The following is a 6180-nucleotide window of genomic DNA, read 5'->3' as shown; positions in this document are numbered from 1 at the left end:
ACTTCAGACCTTATCCCGTTAGAAAAGGATGGCGTTCCCTGGGAGGTGGAATGCGGAACGTAAGTAGACATGTTATCTAGTGTCCCCTTGCTTTTCTTTGACTACGTTCTTCTATGCACTAAAATTTTGTTGCTAATGTAGCCACGACAATCTATCCTGGCGTGGTCTCGGACCTCCCAAATTAGGTCGGTCGTCTGGAATCGGTTTGCCCATATGCTGAGCCAGTGTGGCATAATTTATCTCAAGCTCGTTTGGAAGCTAAAGATCATGGTGAGCCTTTACCCCTTCTATAGTCATATTGTTCGATCTATGTAGCTAGTGGCAGTGTTCTCATTTCCTGCGCTTACCTCTTGCGCTTGTGTAGGCCTGGGGGAAGTCCCCTTGATGAAGGGAGCATTGCTTGGCGAGGAGAGTGCTTCGGTATCCGATGAAGGGAAAAAGATACAACGGGATCCGTCGGATGGGCCCTTGGAATCCAAGAAGATTAAGGCAGAAGAAAATGAGGCCGACCAGGCAGCACTAACTCCAGAAATCACGGGAAATCCTCGAGTTAAAGGTGAGGGAGAAAATAGCTTCTCGACGGCACCCGAGGGAGCAATAAACCTGGCCGACCCTTGGGGTCGTGGAGATGGTGGCTTCCGAGCTGGAGTCTGATGTCACTGCGATCTAGCTTTGTAGCGGGAAGACTACTGAGGGGGTATCAGGTGTTGCCCCCGAGCTGGCCAATGGCAAGGGTTTCCCTTGGGCAGGGGTTCCTTCGGTAGATGGTTTGAAGGGGCCTAGTCCTAGGGCCCTGAATGGACAAGGGATGGTCTTGATCGACACTGCTAGTGCTGTGGTCGTGATTGATTCTCTGCAGGGAACGACCCTATCTCCTAGGAGTGCAAGGTGCCCCGCGTGAAGAAGCTTTTGAAGCAGAGAGACCTATCAAAGGCGGAGATGCATCCGAGAGGCTTGCAACCGTTCCCGAGGAAACCCCTGAGACCGATGCTTCACTCGTCTTTGGTGAGATGAGTAGGCTTTGCGAGCAGGTAACCCGTGCAAATCCTGTCTATCGCTCTGGCCTCGGTTGTTCTGACCTTCATTTTTCTAACTTGTCTTTTTTCGTGGGCTAAGGCCAAGGCGCTTTATAGTCAGACTTTCACCCGATATCGGGATGAGGTGACCCGTCATGAGCTTGAGAATGCCCGCCTTACTAAACAGATTACCTGGTCTCCGTTTGCCATTATCTAAATGTTTTGCCAGATCTCAGTGTTTTAAAATATCCGCTCTGATTTGTGCAGTTTAAGAAGGAAGGTGCTCTAATAAGGAGGGAGATCCAGTCTAGAGACTTTGAAGTCTCCGAACTCAAACGGCATGTGAAGGAGATAACTTCCGAGAGGGATGCCCTCCAGGAGAAGGTGACCCTAGTCAGGTGTCAGCTTAGTGATGCAAGGGAGGATAATGACAAGTACTAAGGTCTCCATTACGAGCGGGTAGCTGCACTATCAAGGATCAGAACTGAAGCTTAGGCGGTTATATCTTTGCATAGAGAGGATGCCATCACGACCAGCGCTCAAACTGGGAGGGCGCTGTGAGGCCCCGTAAAATTTTTGGCTCAAAACCTAGTATCTTGTGGTGTCGACTACGTATGTGCGTTAGGAATGTGTAAAATTCTTCGCGGCAAGCTTGTTCGCCGCAGTTCGGACCCTTGGTATTGATCTAAGCTCTTAAAAATCAAAGAATCAATTTTCTAGAAAAAAATGCAATTCTGCGGCCAGAATGCGGTTGCAGATCTAGTATGCGGACCGCATTCCTACCGCATAGTGAAACAGTGGCTTGCTTAAATTTGAGGTCAAGATGCGGTCCATTATGCGACCGCATAACCAATATGCGGACCACATTTCTGCCGCAGAGTGAAACAGAAGAGTTGTCAAAATTAATGTTGAAAATGCGGTCTATTATGCGATCGCATAATCAATATGCGGACCGCATAATCGTCGCATAAGTTCCTCAAGGATTTGTGAAGGTCACTTCTGCGGTGCATAATGCGACCGCATAACAGGAATGCGGACCGCATTCCTGTCACAGACCCAAACAGACCCCTCAGAGATATGGGGGCAATTCTGCGGTCCACTCTGCGGACCGCATTTATATTCTGCGATCGCAGAATGCGACCGCAGATCTTGCTCGGCTTCTATTTTTCTAAATTTTAAACCCGACCCCTTTGTAATAAAACACCCATCCCCTCATTCTTTAACGACCTTCTGCACAAAATAAGAGAGAGGAAGTGAGGGTCTTGAGAGAGAAAGTCATCTTCTCCAAAACTTGATTCTTCAAAACTATCCGGGCTGGGAAATCTCAAGCTTATCTTCATCCCCCTTTTTCTTGCAGGTAAAATCCCTAACCCTTTTCATTGAATTTCTGGTTTAAACTAGGGGGGGGGGAGTCTCATGCATTGGTTCTTGAAAATAATGGTTGAACTCATGCATGCATGCTTTTCTATAACCTAAAACCTAGTGGGAGTAATTGGGTAGGAGCAAAGACTTGTGCAAAGAAGGGGTTAGTAGCCTAAATATGTTCGGGTAGTGATTTTGAACCTTGAATTCTAAGCTATGTGTATTAATTTGTGCCCTATATTGACGTTGCTAGATTTTTGGTGAATTGGAAGTAGAAATTAAAAAGTAATTCAGCTCCAGGTATGTATGGCTAACTTTAATCTTTGTAAAATCGCCATGTTTGGTGTCCAAATACTTGGTATGTGATATCTTCATGGATTAGTTGTGAAGTTAAACTCTTGTGAGTAGTATGTGTTTTCTTGTGTAAACCATTTGTGAATTCATGTAAATGCTATGCCTTAAATGTTGTTGGTTAAGACGTCCGATATGGTTGTGCAAGTAAATAGCAATAAACCAAGTTGTGATTGCGAATGTGTTATGTGGTAAGAACTGTGGAATAAATGATGGAAAGGAATCGAAATTGGTGATATTGAAATAACTGTGGTAAGATCCTTTGTGGCTAGCTGTGGAAAATTATTGTTGTGATTTAAATGGTACAACGGGCTGTTGAAAAAGATGGAAATGGCATTGATAATCATATAAACCCTGTGTGAGTTGTGCTGTTGTTCCTTGAGATTTGTCGCTGTTGTTTTTGGAATTTGATGTTGTTGACCTTAACATTTGTCGTTGTTATGCTTGTTTATGTAATTTGTTATTGCTGTGGTATTGTTGTTGTTGTCCTTGTGAATGGTTGTTGTTGTTGTGTTGTTTGTGAATTGTGATTGCTCGGTGGGATCGGGTTGCGCGCCGCAACACGAAGTAATAAGGTGTGGGTTGTGGTGATAAGGGTGGCCGAGGTAATAAGGGTGGCCGAGGTAATAAGGGTGGAAAGTGATCGATATCACTATTGAAATGAAATATGAGAACATTGTGAAATTGAAAATGTGGAAATGATGATGGGGAAAAGGAGAGATTGTTAACTTGTTTGCCTTGATTGTTTTACCTTGTGTGTATCCAATTGTTGTTTCCCTCTATTGTTTGTTACTTGTGTATGATTTGAGGTTACTCAGGGTAAAGTTTGTTATACATACCAGTACAATTCAAATCTACTGACGTCCTTTTTGCCGGGGGCGCTACATTCGTGTTATGATTGTAGGTGGATCCGTAGCAGGTACTCCAGCCCACCGATCGTAGCTCCCCCTTCGTCTTCCATCAGCTTTTTGATGAGCCCCTTTCCTCTCGGGGCCCTGTGTGGCTCAGGCCACTTTGTTTCCGGAATTTTATTTTGGTTTTTGTGTAAGGTATAGCCGGAGCCTTGTTACCAGCAAATACTGTATTATCCTGTTGTACTTTTAGAGGCTCCGTAGACAGTAGATGTGGGTTAAGAACTTGTGTAAATCTATGTTCATATGTTGGGCAAAGAATTTGTAATTTCATTAACTAATATGTACGTATATATGTTCTGCAAACAGATGTTCTAAATTAATTTTATGGCTAATTCTTGGAATATTGAGTAAGGAAAACATGGGGTAACACGTGGGTTAGGAAAGGCACCCAGGTCCGCTTGACTGGGGCTACCCGGTCGGGCGCCGGTCATGTCCCTCGAATTTGGGGCGTGACAGGCGCCTAGGGGGGCTGATCTGAAATTGACTCGAGATTTGGAGCGTGCTTGATTGGGATCTTGGAGGCAGACTTTTGGGGATGTTCATGTGGGAGATATCATTCTTCCTGCCGAGCTTGAGAGGATGAAGACCTTAGGGAGGAAAGACGATGCCTTGCTTACTTTCGGAGGTGTGTCGGGCAGTGGCTCAGGAGGAGACCAAAATGAAGGCGGAGCCCCCGGAAAGGAAGAGGCCGCTGAAGGACCCGTAATGTTGAGATGCAACCCTTGGTGAAGCCATCGGAGACGCGGGCTCAATGATAATTAGGATTCTATTTGTTTTTCTCTCTATAAGGGTTTTTTCAATAATTTTAAACATCCCCCCTGGGGGTTACAAGAAGGTTTTTTGCTTCCTATCCTTTCTGTCTCGAATTTGGCCAGGTGAACTGGTCTTTGATTTGGTAGGAATCTTTAGATTCGTGATATGGCCCTGGGGCTCATTAGGCTGGCCCGTAGTCTTCTATGTACTCGGCCGATGTGAGTTTTTAGTATAAGCTGGCGTTTGAGCTCTTATGCTTTTTGCCCTAGGGCATTTTCAAGTAACTATTTTGGATTCGGTTTCCGAGTCGGGTTTTGACTCGAGCTCATTGGACCCTCAAGTTTTTGGATTTGTGCGGGGCTGGCGACAATGGCTCTTACGCCTTGTGTCGAAGCGACCTTTCAATGTAAGCTGGCGTTTGAGCTCTTATGCTTTTTGCCTTGGGGCATTTTCAGGTAACTATTTTGGGTTCAGTCTCCGAGTTGGGTTTTGACTCGAGCTCATTCGACCCTCAAGTTTTCAGATTTGTGCGGGGTTGGCGACAATGGCTCATATGCCTTGGGTCGAAGCGACCTTTCAATGTAAGCTGGCGACAATGGCTCTTACGCCTTGGGTCGAAGCGACCTTTTATATGGGCTTTATTTTTCCCTCGCTAAGGACTTTTTGAGATAATTTTTTCCTGACTCTTTCACAATTCAGGAAGAACCTCGATTACGAGTCATTTTGTGGCGATGATCGAGCACCTCGGAAGGTTTTGCTCGGAGGCTGAGTATCTCAAAGCCTGTAATTTGGAACTGACATGGTCGAAGCTCTTTTGCCTATGTCGAGGGTAGCCTGTTTAACCGGTTCTTTTCGAAGTAGTTTCGAAGTAATTAAAGGCCTGTGATTTTGTAGCGACGTTCAGGCATCCCCGAGTCGCGTTAGTTTGGCTAGTACAGCCTTATAACTGTGGTCATTTGTGCTAGGCCGGAGCCATTTTTGATCCCGAGTGAAGTAGTTTAGGCGTCTATATCAAGTGTATGCCTTTTAGGGGTCTTACAAGTTTGATATATAGCCTTAACTTTGAGATCGGGTTTATGCCTTGAGGAAGGTCTTACAAAATTTTCATGTCTTCGAGGTCTTACAGTTTTTAGATACTTGGTTTCATGCGTTTCTTGAGGTCTTATAGTTTTTAGATACTTGGTACAAGTATTGTTCATGCCTTGCTTGAGGTCTTACAATTTTTGTTGCTGCCTTACGTAGGTCTTACGAGACCGAGTCTGCCTGCTCAGGGCCTTACGCCCTCAGGTTTGTTAATGAATGTTGATGGGCGACAGCCCCGAGTCATCGAGGGTATCCCAGCTCGGGAGCCGTTTACTTGTAAGCTTGGAATTGCCTCATTAAGGGCTTACGGTTTTGGCGACTCTGACCCTGAGTTCATGCGATTTGGTGCCACTTTCCGAGTGTTCGGGACACTTTCGATTTTGGAGATGCTTTTTGACTTTGATGTTGCCTCATTAAGGGATTATGTGTTTTGGAGTTCCGACCCGGGGGTCGTTCGGGTGTTAAATTGTTGATGCCAGTCTCCGAGTGTTCGGGACCTTTTTGGTAGAGGAGTCCTTTCTGATAGAACATCGAGTTTCTTTTGAAGCGTGAAATGTTTTGACGAAAAAGTGTTCTCTAGTTACTTGGTACAAGTATACATGTTTTTGCTGTTAAGGGCTTGGTTGCTCTATATGGGTACGATTCGTTCGACCGTTTGGCCCGGTACATTACTTTCCTATCGATGTCCCATTTGAGATATC

Source organism: Nicotiana attenuata, chromosome 6 (genome assembly GCF_001879085.1).
Source record: "Nicotiana attenuata strain UT chromosome 6, NIATTr2, whole genome shotgun sequence".
NCBI lineage: Eukaryota > Viridiplantae > Streptophyta > Magnoliopsida > Solanales > Solanaceae > Nicotiana > Nicotiana attenuata.
Note: the sequence above shows the minus strand (reverse complement) of the source record.